Consider the following 25,891-nt stretch of genomic DNA (forward strand, 5'->3'; position numbering starts at 1 on the left):
CTTGTTGCCCAGGCTGGAGTGCTGAAGTACAATGGTATGATCTCGGCTCACCACAACCTCTGCCTCTCGGATTCAAGCAATTCTCCTGCCTCAGTCTCCCAAGTAGCTGGGATTACAGGCATGCACCACCACGCTCCACTAATTTTGTATTTTTAGTAGAGATGAGATTTCACCATGTTGGCCAGGCTGGTCTCGAACTCTTGACCTCAGGTGATCTGCCCACCTCAGCCTCCCAAAGTATTGGGATTACAGGCGTGAGCCACCCTGCCCGGCCAGTATTCAGAATCTTAAAAGTGTATTTCCCATAAACAGAATAAAAAAATTTTAGCTCTAGAACCAGTTGCCAAGTACCAAATGATGAGATAGGAAAAATATTTGATTAGTATTCTTTAGGCGTGTCACTTTTAATGAAGCCAAATACAATAGTTGAAATAGCCCATTTTTCCCATCAATTAGCAAATCATATAAGTAAAGAGAGGGTTGAATTTCTTTGACAGTGTGAAGTTCATAAAAACAGCAGACACCTGCATTATACCTTATAAAGACTTTTTTTTTTAATGTGGTAGAAAGAAAAATGTGGTAGAAAGAAATCTAATGTATCTATTTATATCAGGGATCTATAATATTTTAATGATAGACACATTTACCTTAATCTTTTTTTTTTTTTTTTTTTTTTTTTTTTTTTTTGAGACGGAGTCTCGCTCTGTCGCCCAGACTGGAGTGCAGTGGCCGGATCTCAGCTCACTGCAAGCTCCACCTCCCGGGTTCATGCCATTCTCCTGCCTCAGCCTCCCAAGTAGCTGGGACTACAGGCGCCCGCCACCTCGCCCGGCTAGTTTTTTTTTGTAGTTTTTAGTAGAGACGGGATTTCACCGGGTTAGCCAGGATGGTCTCGATCTCCTGACCTTGTGATCACCCGTCTTGGCCTCCCAAAGTGCTGGGATTACAGGCTTGAGCCACCGCGCCCGGCCCTACCTTAATCTTTGTATGAAATACTGAGGATGTGTAAACATGTGAAAGTATTACATGCAGAAGACAGCACCTAGTAGCAAAAAGCAACTGGGATTAGGAAATGAGATCCTTGGATTCAAGTCCTACTTTTTCTCTAACTGCCTGTTTGACCTTGGGCAAGTTATTTGGCTTATGCTTCTTTGTTCTTCATTTGTAAAATGATTGATATAAATTACATTCTTCTAAATTTTCTCCCCATTTTATTATTCAAATGAAAATTTGCAAAATAGTACTCTAGTGTTAGCTAGGTCTCACAGCAAATACTTCTCTACCTACCAATATGTGTCTTTCAAATATTCTTCTCCAAATGTTTTTCTAAGAGGTAGTAATCTCTAAGCATTTAAGAAGTAAGCTATGGAAAGATGTTGAGGAATACCTTTAAGCTTTCCCATATATTTCAGGATTGGTCACATGTCACAGACACCCTGTCCAAAATATATGATGCTAAAACTCTCATTATGTAACAGGATTTCTTTTTTTTCAAATAACATCATCAGGTAGAAGACAAGAACTGAAAGCTTCTACTATACACTTAGTGCTCAGATTCAAGGGAAACGTCACTCAAATACTCTGTCTGTCAAGGTCAAAATTCGCAAACTGCTTCAAATATCATGCATGCTGTCATTGAGTTTTCAGGCATGTATCACAACATGAAACTAGCTATTCAAATCTGAATCTCCAGATTAGTGTGTTCTTAATTGTGTGGCACCAGGTTAATATACCTACAGATATTTATATACTACACTTTGGGGAAAAATGCATAATTGCATTAATTAAATTTTAAATTAACTTCACTCTTCAACAGCACACTTAAAATTTTGTCTCTATTAGGGTAAAGGAGAAATAGAAATAAACGAATGAATGAAAAAGTAAGTGAATGAGCAGACATAAAACTGTAAAACAGGACCATATTAAATATGTCCCATGCATTCATTCATTTGCTCTTCACAAAGCTCTCAAAGGTACCTATTATTAAGATCATTCCCAGACCATAAATTAAACGCGATTTAGAAATGTTAAGTAACTTGCTCAAAGTCACAGAGTAGGGAAGAAGAAAGCTGAACTACTTAAGCCCAAGTCCAGAGCCCACACACTCAGTAAGCTGCTATGTTCACATCATGAGATTATTTGTGAGCATTCGGTTAAGCTGTGTATGTGAAATGGGTAGCACAGTGTATGGCACATGTCTAGATCATGATATTGAAGAGAATAAGCAATAGTGATGAAGGTGGACTCAGGAATAAGAATTCAGGGTTCAAACCTTACCTTTGTCACCTGATAGCAGTAAGACCATGAGCAAATTACTTAATCTCTTTGAGCCCTGGTATCCAAATATTTAAAATCATGGTAACAAAAGTATCCATTTTCATATGGTGATGGTGAGGATTAAGTGGATCAATACTTGTAAAGCACTTTCATCAATGCCTAGCCTATACGAGGAACTATAATTATACATTGTTATTATTGCAAATGCAAGGTACTATAGCACTCCTGAAATAACAAAGAACCTTTACCGAGGACATCTTCTTTGCTTCTCATTTTATGATTACCATTATTCCCATTTTGCCAATGAGAAATCTAAAAGTCAGAAATGTAATTTTGCAGTCATATGGTTAAGGAGTGCCTCAAACTCAGGCCCTCACATTCTAAAGCCATTTTTCTATATTGTATATCCTGTTGCTTTGGCCAGGAGTCAAAACAAGATCACCCTCACGGGAGGTCAGCATTATTACACCAACTCTTGTCTGGGAGGAAATAGGGTTGCAGCCTGATAGCAATCAATCAAATAATCAATGTAGAGATAGACTCAGAAATCTACTTCTTTTCTCAAAAGTAAAGAGTACTTTGGAGAGTAAAATAGGTGTAGGCAAATGATGACCTCTGGAAAAAATCCAGCCAGTCACCTGGTTTTGCATAGCCTAAGAGTTGGAAATGGTTTTGACATTTTAAATGGTTGAAAAACAACAAACAAAAAGAAGACTGCTTTGTGCTATGAAAAAAATCATAAGAAATTTAAAATTCATTTATTCACACATTTTTATTGGAAGACAGTTATAACCATTAGTTTTCATATTGTCTACAACCGCTTCACACTACAACAACAGAGTTGAGTGTCTGAGATGGAGGCTGTATGGCCCACAAAGTCTGAAACTTTACCATCTGGTTCTTTACAAAAAAAGTCTGCTACTTTCTTTGCCTCTGCAGCTTAGTGATGGAGGTACTAGACTGTTGAGAAGAAATTATTTTTTATGAAAATGATGATGAAACCAATGTCCTCTCACCCCCTCATACACCTAAAAAATACCCTATGTAATGATTGTCTATGTTATGTGTCTGAATAAGAGTACCTGGAATTATTGAAACGCAATGTTAAAATGTTTACCTTTTGATTACAGATGTTACACCCTGCCCTGTCATTAAGAAGTGTTCATATGAGAGGTTGCCAAAGCCAGGCCACCGTATCCTTTCATAGAGAAAATAGAGTGAAGGTGATGACTTCAATTCAGACCTAAGTTATGTCTACTTGCACTGAAATGGAAAGTCCCTAGAATGCCAGCCTCTGAAGATGAACTCTGGGTATCATATCTTGAGATGGAAGAAAAGGCTGCTGTATCCTTGATAAAAGATGGCATGCTAACTCTAGACTCATGAGGTAGAAATTAGCTGTCATTCTGCTTGGCGGCTAAGGAGCCCAGATGATGACCCCATGTTCAGAACCCTGGGAATGATAAATGATTGGATTTGTTATCAGCTCAGGCAATGGTGTTCTCTGGTTTCGCATTCCTAATGACCTTCTGAAACCATAAGCTTAACATTATTTCTTAATGAATTTCCTTTGTCCTATTTCAGGAGCCCTCAGCACTCCTTGGTTACACTTGGGTGACTTATAATTAGTTTTGCAATACTAACATAGATTACAATTTTTTAAAAAGGGAGAGAGTAAAAACAAATATGCTTTCAATTACAATGGGGTGGGGGGAGGAATTGTAACAAAATGTGTTGGTATTGCAAATTACCTGGTTTTATTACTTGTTCTCTTATTTATTTATTTATTTAAATTCAGATCCTAGGTCCTTTAACCCAGACTTGTTCTTTCAATGGCATTCTATTTTCTAAGCTTTGAATAAGTGACTTTAAAAATATACTCTTTAATGTTTATGAGAGTTTGTTTATATAAGCCACCCTGGCTATTAAATTGGTCATCAAGCAAAAAGCAGCGATTAGTGCATGGCATGTCTAAGAGTCATGGGATCTTAGGGCTGGAAGTATTCTTTGAGCATCATTGTAGAATCTGTATGAGGTTAAGATCAAGAAATCTGGGGTCTGACAAACCTCGGTTTGTAGCCTATTCCTGCTACTCATTAACTGTAATTTTGAGCAATTTATTTCAACTTTCCAAGCCTCTATTTCAAAGGAACTGTCCTCATAGAGTTGTGGTTAGGATTAAATATAGTAATTCATGTAAAGTTCCCTGCACAGGAAGTGCTCATTAAATGTATTTATTATTACTCTATTATAATGTAGTCTGACAATCCCATACCCTATTGACCTAATACTCTGTGCTAAATGAATGAGGATTCTATATAGTGTCGCTGAGAGCCTTTGGTTGTGCAGTCTCTTCCTGAACTCACCATGTGCCCTCAAGGGTGCCCATTTTATTTCATACAGGTCAAATTACCAAAATTCTTCCTAGGTTGATCTTCAATCATTAAGTGCCTCTCTTGTCCAATCCTGTGTTGTAGAACTACACAAAATAAATCTTTACAATTGCCCTATAGGTATTTGAAGACATCCTATCCACAGATGGTTTCTCTTCTTCAAGCTAATTAAACCAAGTTCTCCAGCATTTCTCATATTTTATTGGTGGTTCTCAACCCTGACTACACATGAAAATCCTCTGGAAAATTTGTAAAATCCTGATGCCCAAGAAACTTACCAGAAAAATTAAATCAGAATCTCTGGAGGTGGGGCCAAAGCACTGGTATGTTTTAAAGCTCCGTAGGCAATTCTAAATCTGCAGCTAGGGTTGAAAACCACTATTACATGATTTCAAGTTATTTCATTATGTCGATGACTGTATTCCTAAATAACCTCAGTTTCTAACAACACTGCCTACCCTTAAATGGCTGCTCTCAGATACACACTGTACTTTAGATGTGGCTTGAGCAGGACTACTGCTCAGGAATGAATGTTTGTGTTTCCCCAAATTCCATATGTGAAAATCTTCACCTCTAAGGTGATGGTGTTGGTAGGTGGGGCCTTTGGGAGGTGATAAGGTCATGGGGCAGAGAAAGAAATTACTGCCCTTGTAAAAGAAGCCCCTTTTGCCTTCTGCTGTCTGAAGACAGAGTGAGAGTGACTGTCTGTGAGGAAGAAGGCCCTCATTAGACATCAAATCTACCAGTACCTTGATCTTGGACATCCCAAGCTCCAAAAGCAAAAGAAATAAATTTCTGTTGTTTGTAAGGCACTCTGTCTATGTTATTTGGGAAAACAGCGGCCCAAAAGACTAAGACAGCCACCAACACCTCCCCTTGTCTTAGTGTAATAAAATTGTCTGTGTTATTTTAGCACACATAGTCCATTGTTTCTCAGACTTTACTGTGCATAAAAATAATTGGGGATCGCATTAAATTGCAGATCATGATTCAGAATCTCTAGGACAGCACCCAAGGTTCTGCACTTCCAGAAAGCTCCTAGGTAACGCTGGTGCTGTTTGTCCATGGAGCACTTTGAGTAGCAGAGGTCTACTTGCTGATAGAATCACATTATAGTTACATACCAGTACAAAGACAGAGAGAGACCAAGTACAGTCTTGGTCTTATCATAAGTCTTTCCATTGAATCTTTTATAATCTGTATGTATCTGGCAAGTTTGTAAGTGAGTTGGCAAGCCATCTATCTCAAATATTGGCTATTTTCTCAGATGTTCTGCTTGGTGCCTGGTTTGGAAACCAGAATCCATTTATCTTTGTGGCAGCTAAAAGGGTGAATTTAGCTAGTTGAAGGGATTCATAGAAATATGAATATTGCACTTTCAAGTTTCTAAGAAAGAAAACTTTCTAAAACATTCATATCATTTGAACAAATAAACAATCACTCTGAAAACAAGGATCATGCCTCTGGTGACACTTCAACGTGATGGACATATAGATGATGTTAAATGAATATTAATGTATTAACTAATTGATGAGACATACTCACTGGACAATAAAACATGCTTCTTATGTTTATAGAATAACTAAAGAGGGAGAGAGTATGCCAAAAATGACAAATTATATGGCATAAACAGTGAATATAATTTAGCTAATAAATGCAAAAATCAAAAAGGGTTGAAACAAGGTTTTGAAGGAGTGATAATTTGTGAAAAGGTAGAGAAAGAGGGCAAGGAAAAGACATTTCAACCTTTCATATGGGTAGTTTTATGGGCAGAGTCAACATCATGCTTGACTTGGGATATCTAATGAGACTGCAGACCTAAATGGTGTACTTGTAGGACCTTCTGTCACATAATGTCAGGGATAATATATTATGCTCAGGAACATGTGAGTTATATTACGACTGCGAGGGAATAAAAATTAAAACCCCTTCATGTGGAAATAGACATAATCGTGCTACATTTCCCTGCAGAAGAGCATACAGTGGCAATTTTTCTTCATATAATATTACATTAGTTTTAATTCTTATTAATAAGATACAAGAGTCATTAACACTATTAAAAATCTAATTATGTTAGCAATTTTCCATCATGTCATATTTGAGCAGTTAAGTATTGGTATTTGTTTTTCCTAATGGGATTCAAAAGTCTAATTAATAGGCTTTCTTTTGTGGTTAAGTAGAATGAATCTCTATGAGAAATAAGTCATTTTTAATATCTGCAGGCAGCTTATTTTCTCATATATTACCAAGTCATCTGGCCATCTGTGGTATAAATAACTAGATAAGAATTATGAGATTATCATATGAAATTGAACAATGCCCTTCATTACATGTGATGTTACAGCTACTATACTATAAGAACTTTCATATTTACTGGACAAGTAGTATAGAAAGTGGTTATGCAGTAGATTATTATCTAAGGAAATTTGAGAAAACTGAAGATAGCATATTGAATGGATCAGATGGTTTTTCTGCTTAAGCTGGTATTACTTGGGGTCAGTACATATCAAACTAACTAATAGCCAAAAGTTGTGTTTCTTAACTCCAGTCTTGTTTAATTAACTTAAGGTTAATGTCTTAAAAAGAAACCTGGGGGGGCACCCAAGATGGCCAAATAGGAACAGCTCCAGCCTACAGCTCCCAGCATGAGTGGCACAGAAGACGGGTGATTTCTGCATTTTTCAACTGAGGTACCAGGTTCATCTCACTAGGGTGTGTTGGACACTCGGTGCTGGTCAGTGGGTGCAGCCCGAACAGTGAGAGCTGAAGCAGGGCAAGGCATCGCCTCTCCTGGGAAGCGCAAGGGGGAAGGGAATTCCTTTTCCTAGCCAAGGGAAACTGAGACACACAACACCTGGAAAATCGGGTAACTCCCACCCTAATACTGCGCTTTACCAAGGGTCTTAGCAAACGGCACACCAGGAGATTATATCCCACACCTGGCCCAGAGGGTCCCATGCCCACGGAGCCTCCCTCATTGCTAGCACAGCAGTCTGAGATCTAACTGCAAGGCGGCAGCGAGGCTGGGGGAGGGGTGCCTGCCATTGCTGAGGCTTAAGTAGGTAAACAAAGCCACCGGGAAGCTCGAATTGGGTGGAGCCCACCGCAGCTCAAGGAGGCCTGCCTGCCTCTGCAGACTCCACCTCTGGGGACAGGTCATAGCTACACAAAAAACAGCAGAAACCTCTGCAGATGTAAATGTCCCTGTCTGACAGCTTTGAAGAGAGCAGTGGTTCTCCCAGCATGGAGGTTGAGATCTGAGAAGGGACAGACTGCCTGCTCAAGTGGGTCCCTGATCCCTGAGAAGCCTAACTGGGACACATGCCCCACTAGGTGCAGATCGACACCTCACACCTCACGTGACTGGGTACACCTCTGAGACAAAGCTTCCAGAGCAAGAATCAGACAGCAACACTCGCTGTTCAGCAATATTCTATCTTCTGCAGCCTCTGCTGCTGATACCCAGGCAAACAGGGTCTGGAGTGGACCTCAAGCAAACTCCAACAGACCTACTGCTGAGGGTCCTGACTGTTAGAAGGAAAACTAACAAACAGAAAGGACACCCACACCAAAACCCCATCAGTATGTCACCATCATCAAAGACCAAAGGCAGATAAAACCACAAAAATGGGGAAAAAAACAGTGCAGAAAAGCTGGAAATTCAAAAAATCAGAGTGCATCTCCTCCTCCAAAGGAACGCAGCTCATCACCAGCAACGGATCAAAGCTGGATGGAGAATGACTTTGACAAGTTGAGAGAAGAAGGCTTCAGTTGATCAAACTTCTCAGAGCTAAAGGAGGAACTACGTACCTAGTGCAAAGAAACTAAAAACCTTGAAAAAAGAATGGATGAATGGATAACTAGAATAATCAATGCAGAGAAGACCATAAAAGAACTGATAGAGATGAAAACCATGACACGAGAACTACGTGACAAATGCACAAGCTTCAGTAACCAACTTGATCAACTGGAAGAAAGAGTATCAGTGATTGAAGATCAAATGAATGAAATGAAGCGAGAAGAGAAGTGTAAAGAAAAAAGAGTAAAAAGAAATGAACAAAGTCTCCAAGAAATATGGGATTATGTGAAAAGACCAAATCTACATCTGACTGATGTGCCTGAAAGTGAGGGGGAAAATGGAACCAAGTTGGAAAACACTCTGCAGGATATCATCCAGGAGAACTTCTCAACCTAGTAGGGCAGGCCAACATTCAAATTCAGGAAATACAGAGAACGCCACAAAGATACTCCTCGAGAAGAGCAACTCCAAGACACATAATTGCCAAATTCACCAAAGTTGAAATGAAGGAAAAAATCTTAAGGGCAGCCAGAGAGAAAGGTCGGGTTACCCACAAAGGGAAGCCCATCAGACTAACAGCAGATCTCTCAGCAGAAATTCTACAAGCCAGAAGAGAGTGGGGGCCAATATTCAACATTCTTAAAGAAAAGAATTTAAACACAGAATTTCATATCCAGCCAAACTAAGCTTCATAAGTGAAGGAGAAATAAAATCCTTTACAGATAAGCAAATGCTTAGAGATTTTGTCACCACCAGGCCTGCCTTACAAGAGACCCTGAAGGAAGCACTAAACATGGAAAGGAACAACAGGTACCAGCCATTGCAAAAACATGCCAAAATGTAAATAATGCTAGGAAGAAACTGCATCAACTAACGAGCAAAATAACCAGCTAATATCATAATGACAGGATCAAGTTCACACATAACAATATTAACCTTAAATGTGAATGGACTAAATGGTCCAATTAAAAGACACAGATTGGAAAATTGGACAAAGAGTCAAGACCCATCAGTTCGCTGTATTCAGGAGACCCATCTCTCAGGCAGAGACACACATAGGCTCAAAATAAAGGGATGGAGGAAGATCTACCAAGCAAATGGAAAACAAAAAAAAAGCAGGGGTTGCAATCCTCGTCTCTGATAAAACAGACTTTAAGCCATCAAAGATCAAAAGAGACAAAGGTCATTACATAATGGTAAAGGGATCAATTTATCAGGAAGAGCTAACTATCCTAAATATATATGCACCCAATACAGGAGCACCCAGATTCATGAAGCAAGTCCTTAGAGACTTACAAAGAGACTTAGACTCCCATACAATAATAATGGGAGACTTTAACACCCCACTGTCAACCTTAGACCGATCAATGAGACAGAAAGTTAACAAGGATATCCAGGAATTGAACTCAACTCTGCACCAAGTGGACCTAGCACACATCTACAGAACTCTCCACCCCAAATCAACAGAATATACATTGTTCTCAGCACCACATCACACTTATACCAAAATTGACCACATAGTTGGAAGTAAAGCACTCCTCAGCAAATGTACAAGAACAGAAATTACAAGAAACTGTCTCTCGGACCACAATGCAATCAAACTAGAACTCAGGACTAAGAAACTCAATCAAAACCGCTCAACTACATGGAAACTGAACACCCTGCTCCTGAATGACTACTGGGTACATAACGAAATGAAGGCAGAAATAAAGATGTTCTTTAAAACCAATGAGAACAAAGATACAACGTACCAGAATCTCTGGGACACATTTAAAGCAGTGTGTAGAGGGAAATTTATAGCACTAAATGCCCACAAGAGAAAGCAGGAAAGATCTAAAATTGACAACCTAACATCACAATGGAAAGAACTAGAGCAGCGAGAGCAAGCATATTCAACAGCTAGTGAAAGGCAATAAATAACTAAGATGAGAGCAAAACTGAAGGAGACAGAGACACAAAAAACCCTTCAAAAAAAAAAATCAATGAATCCAAGAGCTGGTTTTTGGAAAAGATCAACAAAACTGATAGACTGTTAGTAAGACTAATAAAGAAGAAAAGAGAGAAGGCTCAAACAGATGCAATAAAAAATGATAAAGGGGTATCACCACCGATCCCACAGAAATACAAACTACCATCAGAGAATATTATAAACACCTCTATGCAAATAAACTAGAAAATCTAGAAGAAATAGATAAATTCCTGGACACATACACCCTCCCAAGACTAAATCAGGAAGAAGTCAAATCCCTGAATAGGCCAATAACAGGCTCTGAAATTGAGGCAATAATTACTAGCCTACCAACCAAAAAAAGTGCAGGACCAGATGGATTCACAGCCGAATTCTACAAGAGGTACAAAGAAGAGTTGGTACCATTACTTCTGAAACCATTCCAATCAATAGAAAAAGAGGGAATCCTCCCTAACTCATTTTATGAGGCCAACATCATCCTGATACTGAAGCCTGGCAGAGATACAACAAAAAAAGAGAATTTTAGACCAATATCCCTGATGAACATCAATACAAAAATCCTCAATAAAATAGTGGCAAACCGAATCCAGCAGCACATCAAAAAGCTTATCCACCACGATCAAGGGGGCTTCATCCTTGGGATGCAAGGCTGGTTCAACATACACAAATCAATAAATGTAATCCAGCATATAAACAGAACCAAAGACAAAAAACACATGATTATCTCAATAGATGCAGAAAAGTCCTTTGACAAAATTCAACAGCCCTTCATGCTAAAAAATTCTCAATAAATTAAGTATGGATGGAACATATCTCAGAATAATAAGAGCTATTTATGACAAACCCACAGCCAATATCATGCTGAATGGGCAAAAACTGGAAGCATTCCCTTTGAAAACTGGCACAAGACAGGGATGCCCTCTCTCACCACTCCTATTCAACATAGTGTTGGAAGTTCTGGCTAGGGCAATCAGGCAAGAAAAAGAAATAAAGGGTATTCAGCTAAGAAAAGAAGAAGTCAAATTGTCCCTGTTTGCAGATGACATGATTGTATATTTAGAAAACCCCATCATCTCAGCCCCAAATCTCCTTAAGCTGATAAGCAACTTCAGCAAAGTCTCAGGATACAAAATCAATGTGCAAAAATCACAAGCATTCTTAATACACCAGCAACAGACAACAGAGAGCCAAATCATGAATGAACTTCCATTCACAATTGCTTCAAAGAGAATAAAATACCTAGGAATCCAACTTACAAGGGATGTCAAGGACCTCTTCAAGGAGAACTACAAACCACTGCTCAGTGAAATAAAAGAGGACACAAACAAATGGAAGAACATACCATGCTCATGGATAGGAAGAATCAATATTGTGAAAATGGCCATTCTGCCCAAGGTAATTTATAGATTCAATGCCATCCCCATTAAGCTACCAATGACTTTCTTCAGAGAATTGGAAAAACTGCTTTAAAGTTCATATGAAACCAAAAAAGACCCCGCATTGCCAAGACAATCCTAAGTCAAAAGAACAAAGCTGGAGGCATCATGCTACCTGACTTCAAACTATACTACAAAGCTACAGTAACCAAAACAACATGGTACTGGTACCAAAACAGAGATATAGACCAATGGAACAGAACAGAACCCTCAGAAATAATACCACACATCTACAGCCATCTGATCTTTGACAAACCTGACAAAAGCAAGAAATGGAGAAAGGATTCCCTATTTAAAAAATGGTGCTGGGAAAATTGGCTAGCCATAAGTAGAAAGCTGAAACTGGATCCTTTCCTTACTCCTTATATGAAAATTAATTCAAGATGGATTAGAGACTTAACTGTTAGACCTAAAACCATAAAAACCCTAGAAGAAAACCTAGGAATTACCATTCAGGACATAGGCATGGGCAAGGACTTCATGTCTAAAACCCCAAAAGCAATGGCAACAAAAGCCAAAATTGACAAATGGGATCTAATTAAACTAAAGAGCTTCTGCACAGCAAAAGAAACTACCATCAGAGTGAACAGGTAACCTACAGAATGGGAGAAAATTTTTGCAATCTACTCATCTGACAAAGGGCTAATATCCAGAACCTACAAAGAACTCAAACAAATTTACAAGAAAAAAACAAACAACCCCATCAAAAAGTGGGCAAAGGATATGAACAGACACTTCCCAAAAGAAGACATTCATACAGCCAACAGACACATGAAAAAATGCTCATCATCACTGGCCATCAGAGAAATGCAAATCAAAACCACAATGAGATACCATCTCACACCAGTTAGAATGGCAATCATTAAAAAGTCAGGAAACAACAGGTGCTGGAGAGGATGTGGAGAAATAGGAACACTTTTACACTGTTGGTGGGACTGTAAACTAGTTCAACCATTGTGGAAACCAGTATAGCAATTCCTTAAGGATCTAGAACTAGAAATACCATTTGACCCAGCCATCCCGTTACTGGGTATATACCCAAAGGATTATAAATCATGCTGCTATAAAGACACATGCACATGTATGTTTATTGCAGCACTACTCACAATAGCAAAGACTTGGAATCAACCCAAATGTCCATCAGTGACAGACTGGATTCAGAAAATGTGGCACATACACACCATGGAATACTATGCAGCCATAAAAAAGGATGAGTTCGTGTCCTTTGTAAGGACATGGATGCAGCTGGAAACCATCATTCTCAGCAAACTATGACAAGAACAGAAAACCAAACACCGCATGTTCTCACTCATAGGTGGGAATTGAACAATGAGATCACTTGGACATAGGAAGGGGAACATCACACACCAGGGCCTATTGTGGGGAGGGGGAAAGAAGAAGGGATAGCATTAGGAGATATACCTAATGTAAATGATGGGTTAATGGGTTCAGCACACCAACATGGCACATGTATACGTATGTAACAAACTTGCACATTGTGCACATGTACCCTAGAACTTAAAGTATAAAAAAAAAGAAAGAAAGAAACCTGTGTCTATTGACTGTGTTTCTTCATTCCTTGGTACCACGCTAGTATGTCTATATATAGATTCAAATATGCAATAGCACTATATAACATAGCATATATTGCATATATATGTAATACAATATATGTTACAATGTAATATTATATAGAGATAGATATAGATATATATAGATACAGATATACTAATATAGTACCAAGGAATAAAAAATATTTTTACCAGGTGCTGTTTTTTCATTATTATTAAAAATATCCTTATGATATGTGAGTCATTGTATTAATCAAATAGTCACAGGTATTAAATCATCATATTTATTTTTCACTCTTTGATGAGATATTACTCTATCATATATTATAAATATGTGTGTGCTTATTTTACTAGTCCTACTGAATTTTAAATTCTTTAAGATTATAGGTCATCTGTTAACTCAGTTTTGAAAATTCCTGATTTCAAATGTATAAATTATATTCAACATAATGAAGCTCTTTAGAGATAGTATGGAAAAGAATGGGGGTTGTTACACTATAAACTTGTGAAAGTGTAGGATATCCCCACACCTCATCCCCAAAACTCAGACCAGCCCTACTTATATTTGTTTTACATCTTAATCTTTTATATAATATGTACTTTTGAAGGGATTTCTTATCTTAAAAAGAAGTTTCAAAACCAATATACAGATTTACAGAAAAGATGGCAGATTGACTACACATTTTTATCTCTATTCCCTTCCCAAGACCCAGGAGAATGACAATAAATGAATTTCAAGGCCTACAACCATAAAGATAATGATAATAGGAAAGGAAAAAGTAGACCTAACATTGTGGATTAGAAGGCAGGTATATGAGTGGTAAGTGACATAGAGTTAATTATTAAGCTGTTATGGAGGAAATCTAAGAAGCAACCAAATTTTTACCTCACAACTGCAAAACCTCAGGAATTCATTGCGCCATATTTTCCTGAAAGTGGAGATGAAAGTGATACCCAAACCAGGACCCTGCTTGTGAAGCATCTTACTGCTGAATTATCCCTACTCCAGCACAAGATGGGAGAGCTACTCTCTTCTGAGGGAATTTTTTTTTTTTAACAGAATACTAGGTACATGCAGTGGCGGTGGTGGTATAATACTGAAAAAAGTGGAAGGAGGAAAAGTTAAGTAAATGTTAACACACAGAATGTTACATGTCCTAGCTTTCTTCTTACACAAAATGTTTGGAATGCTTATGTTATACGAAAGATTAGGAAGCGACTATTCTGAGCAATTTAATCAATAAAAAGAGAAAATATAACAATACTGACATTTGTCTCCTCCAATACAACTGCCCAACCAGATCAGGCTAAGTTAAATACTCATTTAACAAATCACAGTCAAAAGCTCAGTTCTAAATTCGTTTTCTGTTTTCTACTATTAAAATACGCAGAGTCAAGGATCGCCAGCTATTAGGAAATTTCTGTGGTGAAATACAGAGAATCCAACAAGCAAGCAAACAATATGAAGGAAACAGAATTGTGCAGAGATTTATTTAATTAAAAACAGTCATTAATATTTTTAGAAAGATAAGTGAATAGTTTGCTATAAAAGAGGAACACTCTTTTCAAAACTGCAAAACAATTATTTTTAAAAGATGAATGTTCACAGAATAAGGGAGATATCTTATAAGTTACTATGACAACAGAAATATAAGATTCAAAAGAAGTGATAGAAGAACAAAAAGCTAGAGATGGAAAATATAATAGAAAAGATAACAAAATAAAAAAGGTAGAACAAGAGGCCCAATATCTGTATACTTAGAATTCCACAAAGAGCAGCGAAAGGAAAGCAGGATATCAAAACATTCAAGAACTAAAGGACTTTAGTTTTGACATTGAAAAGGGCCACTGAGTAACCAGCACAATGGATGACTTTGGACCCACATTAACAACAGACACACACAATAATATCCTCATGGAATTTTATGACACCAGGAACATAAAAAAGGTGGTCCACGCCTTCTTGTGGAGAGAATAAGCAGACTTCACATAAAAAGAAGAGTCTGAATGGCATCTGAGTCTCCAACACCCATCTGAGAAGCTATAGAACAAAGACAGAATGCCTTCAAAATTCTGAAACAAAAAAGATTCCCTAATTGTAAAACTGGCTGAACTAAAATTTAGTATAAAGATAGAAGAATGGTTTCTGTAGATATATGCATATGCTATATCAAAAGAAAAAAGAAAAAAAAAACTACTCCAAATGAGGTTATTCTCTTAAAGCAAGTAGAAATTATACTTCTCTTCCAATTCAAAAAGAGACAAAAGGGATCAGTCCCCAGGAAATCATGAATGTAGCACCCAGTAGCACAGCTGAGTAGATGCCTGGAGAACTAGCAGCATGAACCTCCCAGGAGAAGTTGCTTTGATCATGTAACAGGTAGATTACTTGATGCCTTTTTTCTTAGTAACAGAAGACTTACACAACTGATAGAAGAATTTGCAGTTGCATTTGTGATGAGTTCACAGACAATTAAGCTAATAAATAGTAATACAATTTTTTTCAGGGAAACAAAAATTTACCAGAAAATAAAATTAATCATGATACCTAGATCAGCTGAGAATAGCATTTGCATAGTCAAATAATGTAAATGCTTAATATTCATCTAAGGAAAATTATGATATAACTGTATTGGGAGAATAAGAATATTGGAAGTCTGTGTGTGTGTGTGATGCATGCACATATGCAGGTAGATGATGTGATTTGGATGTTTGCTCCCTCCAACTTTCATGTTGGAATGCGATTCCCAGTGCTGGAGGTGGGGCCTGGTGGGAGGTGACTGAATCATGTAAGCAGATCCCTTATGAATAGTTTAGCACCATCCCCTTGGTGATGGGTAAGTTCTCGCTCAGTTAGTTCATCTGAAAGATAATTGTTTAAAAGTGTGTGGCACCTTCCCCCTTGCTCTCTTGTTCCTGCTCTCACCATGTGATGTACCTGCTCTCCGTTCACCTTCTGTCATGCCTGGAAGTTTCCTGAGTCCTCACCAGGAGCAGATGCCAGCATCATGCTTGTATAGCCTACAAAACCACAAGCCAATTAAACTTCTTTTCTTTATAAATTACCCAGCCTCAGGTATTTCTTTATAGTAATACAAGAACGACCTAACATGGTAGAGCAGTTTAGGGGGGAAGAAAGGGATAGAAAAAGAAACGCTGATGATTTTTAGAGGAACATCAATACGTAATGTTTAAAATTGAAAAATGAAAACCTAAATGTACACATACATTATTTAGAAATATGGAGTGAGCTAAATGGATTAAAAGTAGTTACCATGGCTGGGCACGGTGGCCGACACCTGTAATCCCAGCACTTTAGGAGGCCGAGGCGGGTGGATCACCTGAAGTCAGGAGTTTGAGACCAGCCTGGCCAACATGATGAAACCCCGTCTCTTCTAAAAATACAAAAATTAGCAGGGTGTGGTGGCAGGTGCCTGTAATCCCAGCTACTGGGGAGATTGAGGCAGGAAATCTCTTGAACCCGGGAGGTGGAGGTTGCAGTGACTCGAGATTGTGCCACTGCACTCCAGCCTGGGTGACAAAGTAAGACTCCATCTCAAAAAAAAAAAAAAAAGAAAAAAAGGAGTTACCATGAGGAGTGGGAAACAATTGGGGGAATGGAATGGGGACAGTTATTTTTTATGAAATGGAGACCAATTACGTGCATATACTTGATAAATTATATGCGGGCTTATTTAAAGCATACGCATATTCTTTGATAAAGTTAAAATTAATTTTAAAACTCTAAAGCGAAAGTCAATAACAAAATTAGGTTCCTAAAGCCTGAAGTCGAAAATGTGTTCTGACTTAATAAATAATTTGATTTAAATACTCTAAACTAAGTCCATTTAACTAAAGATACTATACTAAAGCTTAATATACCACACAGGATGACAAAATAATTTCCAAATTCATTCCATCCTTGACCAAATGTAGTTATTTAGACTAGTACGTTGAATAGGATTTTGAAAGTAAATTTAGGATCAGTGGGAAGAGGTACCACGCTTGACTAAGCATGTCTGCCATGCATGGAATAGTGGAGGATGGTAGCACATAGGCAAAACATTTCACAACCTAACAGATGACCGAAAGGTCCTAGAAGACCAGTTTTATGCATGTCAGCATGTGGTTTAGTTCCAAGCAGCATCACAATACATGGAATGATTGTGTAATTTTTAAAATAAAATGGAAGGAGGGAGCTATTAATAATTATGCTGGGATAACAAGTGTAAATGTAGACTATCCTAAGCAAACCAGGACAGTCCCTATGTTTACCTGTTGTCCTAGCATAATGACTTATGGTCACTCTAATTATATAATACGTAATACTGAATGGATCTGTTTGGTGCTGAAGTTATGAGATAGGGTGATTTTTAAATTGATGCTGAGGAGTGATTGACAGGATATGGGAAGTCAAACAGACCTAGAAATGGCATAATACAAGAGCTTGCAGAGCACAGACATAAAATGGTGGTATTAAGGGCCATTTCTGTCTGGGGTGTGTGTGTGTGTGTGCGCATATGTGTGTGTATTTCAGTTTATTCATAAGCATAAAACAAAACGTTTCAAAAAAGAATTAAAATTTAGCTTCGTAATTTGCAGACAGCAACAAAAGTGAAAATATTATAAAGGCTATGACATATAATTATTATTTTTATCTTACAGCAGAGAAAAGTTCTAAGACAAAAATGTGACTTTTTAAAACCTGTTTTAGTGTCTTAACTACTTCATTACATGTTTTTATTTTATCTGCTTTACTAGATCTGTTCTTAGTATTTTAAAGCTATAGAAGTTTGAGTTGCTGTTCTGTTGCACTTTCAATTTGAGAAAACCTTTCTTTTCTAAAACAAAATCATTTTATTACTTTCACCTGCATTTGTGTTATTTCTCTACATCTTATTTTGCTTTCTCATTTGTTTTATTTTTGGCTTGGTTAATGGCTTTTCTATATTATAGTTTTTGACTATTTTGGCCTTTATGTGTATTGCTCCCTTGTTTTTTCCTTTCTCTGTATCTGTTTTGTTTATTTCATAAGTTAGTATTTTAACTTGAATTCATCTTAATTTTTTCTTGTATTTGTATGTCCTTGGGGCTGTGAGATATCATTTGAGTATGGTTTTGCTATTTCTCATGTGGAATCCTCATTACCATTATTTTCTAGATAATCAAGTAATCTTCAGTTGCTTTTTTGACTCAAAAATTTATTGAGTTTCAATTTTCTTAATTTTCATCTGGTAGGTTTTTGTTCCTGGTTTGTTGTTAATTTTTAGTTTTATTACATTGAGATCAGAGAATGTGTACCATATTTTCTTTAAGGCTTAATATAAAATCAAATTTTATTATTTTTTAATTTGGACATTTAAGAATACAGTCTATTCTTAGTTTTCAAGGTACAAAGTCTTACAAATATCAATTACATAAATATTATTAAATTTTATGTTATTTAGATCTCTCATATTCTTCCTAATTTTTTGCCCACTTATTATGTCAAAATATGGCAAGCAAATGAAAAAAGATATAATCGTAATGTGTTTTGAGCATTCTTTGTATTTCTTCTAACTTTTGTTGTATTAATGTTGATCCTTTGGTATTTTATGTGTACATCTTCACAAGTGACAAATATGTACTTGGATTAAATCCCATTTCATAGAATTATGTCCTTCTTTGTCTATTTTCAGTGATGTTTTTCAGTGGGGGAATAGATCTTAAGTCAAGGTATTTGATATTAATATCACAAGGCTGCATTTTTTACATTCCTTGACCTGGTATATCTTTGGCAATTGTTTAAATTTCAATCTTTTAAGGCAACTGGTTTGAGATTTTATATTTACCCACATATAAATTTATATATGTATAGTTTTATACATTAAATTTGATCCAATTGTAGTATTATTGGTAAGATATATATGTTAGAATATTTTGTTCTGCTTTGAGTTTTCACAGATACTTTTATCTTTTTTTTATGGTTTTCCTTCTGGTGCTTTTTAGTTTATATTAATATCTTTGTACTAATGCTTACTTTTGCAATAGCTTTTTATAATATACTATATATATTTTTTTCTTTTTTTTTTTTTTGAGACGGAGTCTCGCTCTGTCGCCCAGGCTGGAGTGCAGTGGCCGGATCTCAGCTCACTGCAAGCTCCGCCTCCCGGGTTCACGCCATTCTCCTGCCTCAGCCTCCCGAGTAGCTGGGACTACAGGCGCCCGCCACCTCGCCCGGCTAGTTTTTTGTATTTTTTTAGTAGAGACGGGGTTTCACTGTGTTAGCCAGGATGGTCTCGATCTCCTGACCTCGTGATCCGCCTGTCTCGGCCTCCCAAAGTGCTGGGATTACAGGCTTGAGCCACCGCGCCCGGCCTATACTTAATATATTTTAAAGATAATATTTACTACTTTTACATAAAAACAATAAATGATATGCTATTTTTCCAAATTCTCTTCTACCCAATTTTAGTATCTACATTTTTTCTTATTTACTTTTATGCCTTTAAATATATATATATTTCCATATTTTAATTGTTGAAGTTTAAAATGTGATTTTTGGCTGCCATTTTCTTTACTGCCTCCTGTATAAAAATTGAGAAAATCAGTATTCTGATCCCTATCTTGTCCACTAGCTCCCTCCAAGGTAAACTTTTGTTAAGATAACTTTCTATGTTGTTAGCGTTTATAACATTTATATTCTGTTTTGTAGCCGTAATATCCACACTTATTTACTGTTAATCTAGAATTAAATGGATTTAATTCTCACCAGCAATTTTTTTGCTATAGTTTCTTCATTAATTTTGTCTTTGGCTTAAGTTTTTCATTGAGATTTTGTCTCACTAACTGCTCATGAAATATACAGTCTCTGAGCTGGTGAATATTTAAGTACATTTTTAATAACCTTTATATTTGAGTGACATTTTAGGTAGACAAAAAAAAATCAGGTCACACAAACTCTTGTGGGTTTTTAGACGTTGCACTCCTGATTCCTGGAATTAAGACCCGCCACAAGGAGTATGAGGCATATCTGATCACTTAGTACCCCTCCCCCAATATGTTTTTTGCCTGGTTGACTAATGGATTTGCTCTTTTTCATTAAAATCCAATGTATCTTAGTCTTTCTAGATACTTTGTAATACACATTTTACCTTTTCAAACTGTAAATTTAAGCCCTCTTTTATTTCTAGAAAGCTTTCAGTTAATATACATATTTATTTCTGCCCCATTATTTTTATTCTCTTCTCCCAGAACGCCAGTTCCAGGTATCTTGGCATTTCTTTGCCCATGATCAATATCTATAAATTTCTCTCTAATCTTAAAAAGAAACCTTTTTTTTCTATTCCATTTCATTTGTTTGCTTCCCTCGATTCTAGGCTCTTTTGACTTTAGTTTTGAATGGCATCTTTCTTTACACTGTATCCAATCTGCCTGCATTTTTGTGATTTTTTCCCCTTTTGTTTCTTGGGGTGTGCTAGCTCACATTTCATCTTCTTCGATTGTCTGGACATATTTTGTTTTCATTCTTTAAATTTTACTTGGAATTTTTATTTTATACTATTCATTGACGCCATGATTTTCAAAATACAAATATTTCTCTTCACAATTTGTACATACCCCATTGCAACATTTTTATAATGAGCATTCTTCATGTCATTCCTATTAATTTTCTTTTTGCTTTCTTCATGTAGTTTTATATTATCTTAATACAGACAACCTTTATTTATATTATAGGTCATTTTTATGGTTTCGTTTAGTGAAATGAATTCTTGGAGCATCTGGTTAAAGGAAATTTATGAGGAAAGAATGCCAGAGCCATGTTACAGCTTAACAGGAGATCATATGTCCTCATATTGTACTGTGAGCTCTTTTCATATTTACCTCTTCCTAGCCACATACATATTTATATATGTTGGCGGTGTACCACTTTGCACAATATAAGATTTCTCCCCTCATCCATTGATATACTACTCATTGATATACTACTCAATGATATTAATATACTACTTCCTGCAAAATGTGTATCTTTGTGATTGTCGCTGAAACTCAGATAGCGTCTTGAAACTCTATGCCAGCAGAATGTACTGGCAGGATCTTATATTCTTCCTGTTTCTTATGGGTTTTGTCCTTATGGAATGTGTTTCCTACTTCAGAAGAACTCTGCCTTTGTGTAAGTTCTATATTCATTTTCATCTTCTCTCATCATGATTCCACAGCTATCTTTGATGCTTACTGCATTTGATGATGTTTCTTGAAATACTCAAATATTGTTCAACTTCTGGTTTTCTTAGTGATAAATTTATATGTATTATGTACACATATACACACACATATACACATATACATTTCATTACAGATAAACCTAATATGTATATACATAAATACATAGATACACATACACATGAACATATATATACACATATCTCAAATTTTTTTGTATAAGAAGTTGAAACCTGTCAGTTTTTGAATAAGTCAAAACCAGAAGCGAGAGTGCAAATGTTTGTCTTTTTTAAATCTTAAGCAGAAAAAAACAGCTTCCTCTTGAGGAGATTAGGAATGTAGAATTAGCATGAGGCCCAAGGGGTGTGTGCTTATCTCATCTTTTGCCCTATTCAGTGGTATACACTGTTCAGATTAGAGAGAATTTTTAAAAGGTGAAGATTCTGCACAGAAACATTTACCTTTTTCTATCTGATTTTGTGGTCCAAGATAATAAGTATTTCAAAAGCATATGAATTTTAAAAAAGCTCAAAAAGCTTACTCTTTATTTAAAAATAAAGTATTTATGAAGCTCTGTCTGGACTTTTATGTAATTTTGCTATATTAATATTTTTAAAAATAAACCAATTGAAATAAAATTCTTGAAGCATTTTCATGGAATGTTAACATCAATATCACTTACAAATATTCCTAAGTATTCCATTTCAAGATATAATTTTAATCTTACAACAAAATTACTAGAAATAATTTAAAGTAGCCATACATTTTACCCATTTATTTTTTATTTATTTATTTTTGAGACAGAGTGTCGCTCTGTCGCCCAGGCTGGAATGCAGTGGCATGAACTCGGCTCATTGCAACCTCTGCCTACCAGGTTCAAGTGAGTCTCCTGCTTCAGCCTCCTGAGTAGCTGGGACTACAGGCACACACCACCACACCTGGCTAATTTTTGTATTTTTAATAAAGACAGGGTTTCACCATGTTGGCCAGGCTGGTTTCAGACTCCTAACCTCAGGTGATCTGCTCACTTCAGCCTCCCAAAGTGCTGGGATTATAGGCATGAGCCACTGCACCTGGCCCATTTTACCTATTTATTAATAAACCATTCAATGTTATATTTGCAATATAATTTATAACATAATTTATTTTTAAAATAAAAATGATTTATATAAAATTTATATTTATTATACTATTTAAACAATTATAACTATTCATAGTATTTCTATTTTAATCATAAGTTCCTACAAGTACACAGAAAGCAAATAATTTCAGCTGACATAGGAGATTAAAAAGCAGAGGTGCTACATATTGTTGCTACCATAGCAGCCACTAGCACTAAACCTTTACTTAATTGTTAGCACACTCTTGTGAGATACATAACTATTATCATTTCCACTTTACAAAGAAGAAACCAAGGCTCACAGAAATTACATAACATGGTCACAATCACAAAGCCAGTAAGTGGCAAGTCCAGGATTTCAACACAGATGGAATGACTCCCAGTTCATTCTTTTAACCTCTTGCCTAGAACAGGGGATTGTGGAAATCACACCCACTGGATACAATGTTCAGCCCTATTGGACATGCTCAGCATCTGGAACTGTGTTCTTCACTTACTAATCCTTGGGTCAATTCCTGTTAAATCAATGAATCAATCACATGGCCTGGCATTTGAAGAAGGATCACATTTTGCAGGAAGTACAACTAAGGTCCTCCCAGTTCAACCAATAATCCAACAATAAGGAAAAGACCAGGTTACATGTTCCTTGGATCAATCTCTCTGACCACAAAAGGGAATCCTGTGATTTTCTCTTTTCTTTCTTTTTTTTTTTTTTTTTTTTTTTTTTTTGAGACAAGGACAAAACCAACCTTCATACTCCTACAAACACCCAGTTATTTGATATTGGAATAGATTGGTTCTCAACTGGTGGCTATTTTGCTCACATTCCTCCATCCCCCAGCCCACTGGACATTTGGGAAACTCTGGGGACTTTTTTGGTAGTCACAGCTGGAAAAGGAGGGGAGGATGCTTTTGGTGTCTAGTGGGTAGAAGTGGGTAGAGGACAGTACCAAATATTCTACTACACACAGGGCAGCCCCCAATAATGAATTATCCAGTCCAAAATGTCAACAGTGCTGAGGTTGAGAAATCATGAAATACATACGCATAACTTTTAATTTTGATGAAACTCTGGTTTTATTAACCAAAAGGAAGAAAATAACTAGTAACTTGGAAAGTTTAATAACATCCTCTCCCCCTCCTCATTCCTGGCCCAAATGTCAAAAGACTAATGGGGAAAATGAAAAGAAAGAAACTAAGGGCTCTACAGCACTATCTTAGAACTTAGTGAACTTGAATGGATGAAAACTACTGAGAATGTGCTTGCTATTTATCTTGACTTTTGTTCCCAGCTCTTCTATTCTCTCATTCTTTCTGAGGATTTCTGAAGAAAAGCACTTATTCTAAAACCTGCCTTTCATGTTTTGCTTTGCGTTGCACCCCATGACTCTGAGAATTCCTTCCTCTCTATCACCATTTGACTGTGTTGACTGTGTTTGCTTACTGCCACCACCTGAAGTCCCAACCAGCACCCAATATCAAATGTACAAAGGGAGACACACTTTTCTCAAGTCTTTGGAAGTACTCATTTCTGTGATTCAGGAGCTATTTGTATTTCTAGTAGGTATTGCTACCCTTCCGATCATATTCATTGCTGATTAAGTAACATATCAGAACTGCTGTGAGCTGTGGGAACAGAAGTATTAATGCACACTTCCTTGGCTATTTTCTTTAATTATTTTTATGAAAAAGTCTGAACTATTCCTCTTCTACACTATCAATTCCATCATGACTATCAAGATCCTGCTTCATTAAGAAAATGTGGCACATATACACCATGGAATACTATGCAGCCATAAAAAAGGATGAGTTTGTGTCCTTTGTAGGGACATGGATGCAGCTGGAAACCATCATTCTCAGCAAACTATCGCAAGAACAGAAAACCAAACACTGCATGTTCTCACTCATAGGTGGGAACTGAACAATGAGATCACTTGGACTCGGGAAGGGGAACATCACACACTGGGGCCTATTATGGGGAGCAGGGAAGGGGGAGGGATTGCATTGGGAGTTATACCTGATGTAAATGACGAGTTGATGGCTGCTGACGAGTTGATGGGTGCAGCACACCAACATGGCACAAGTATACATATGTAACAAACCTGCACGTTATGCACACGTACCCTAGAACATAAAGTATAATAATAATTATTATTATTATTAAAAAAAAAGATCCTGCTTCGGATCTGGACTTTTATATCTGCATGTTCCTCCGCTAAATATATCTGCTAGGCATTGTATTTGTTAACTATTCACATACAGTTGATACATTAAGAAGAACTGGCTGACTTCCAGTATTGGCAGGCTATATTGGGTTATTGGGATCAACCATCATCTCTTGAAACAAAAGCTAAAAAGTGTCTGCTTTGATGTTGAGCAAGGCAGGACAAAATGAAAAAATATATATATGGAGAGCAGTCTTTTAGAACTGTGGGCACACATGGGGTTTCATGGGAATTTGTATCCAAGATTACACATAGCCTGAATTATCAAGGAATCCCCAGCCCTCATGTGGTTGTGGCTAGAGTAGGGCAAAGCCATTCTGGAAGTATGTGAATACATCGTTAGCCTTGAGGGATACTACAGATAATTTTCCAGAGGCAATTAATTACTATCAAGCAGTCTAAGATAAGTAAGTCCAAAGAAAAAGGAAAACATGGAACAAAACCCAGCAGAAACAACAAATATCACAAAAGACCAGGACATAACTTAGAAACTATAATTGTCAGATCTAGATTTGAAACACAATGCCTACTATGTTTAACAAATATTACAAATAAACAAATATTACTAATTACAGGAAATTTAAATGAATAAATATTCAGTTATATGATAAATTGCAAAATAAGATTTAAAAGTCCAAACCTATTATTAAAATATAAGACTACGTAAATATAAATGTGATGGTTAATTTTATATATCAGTGTAACTGGGCTAAGATATGCTTACATGGTGGTAAAATATTATTTCTGGGTGTGTCTATAAGGGTGTTTCTAAAACAGATTAGCATTTGAATCAGTAGACTGAATAAAGAAGATATACCCTGACTAATTATTCTGACTAATAAAGTAGAAAAATAGTAGGAATGTAAAATAGTAGAAAAAAGAGTGACCATTTAAATACA

The sequence above is a fragment of the Macaca nemestrina genome, chromosome 6 (genome assembly GCF_043159975.1).
Source record: "Macaca nemestrina isolate mMacNem1 chromosome 6, mMacNem.hap1, whole genome shotgun sequence".
NCBI lineage: Eukaryota > Metazoa > Chordata > Mammalia > Primates > Cercopithecidae > Macaca > Macaca nemestrina.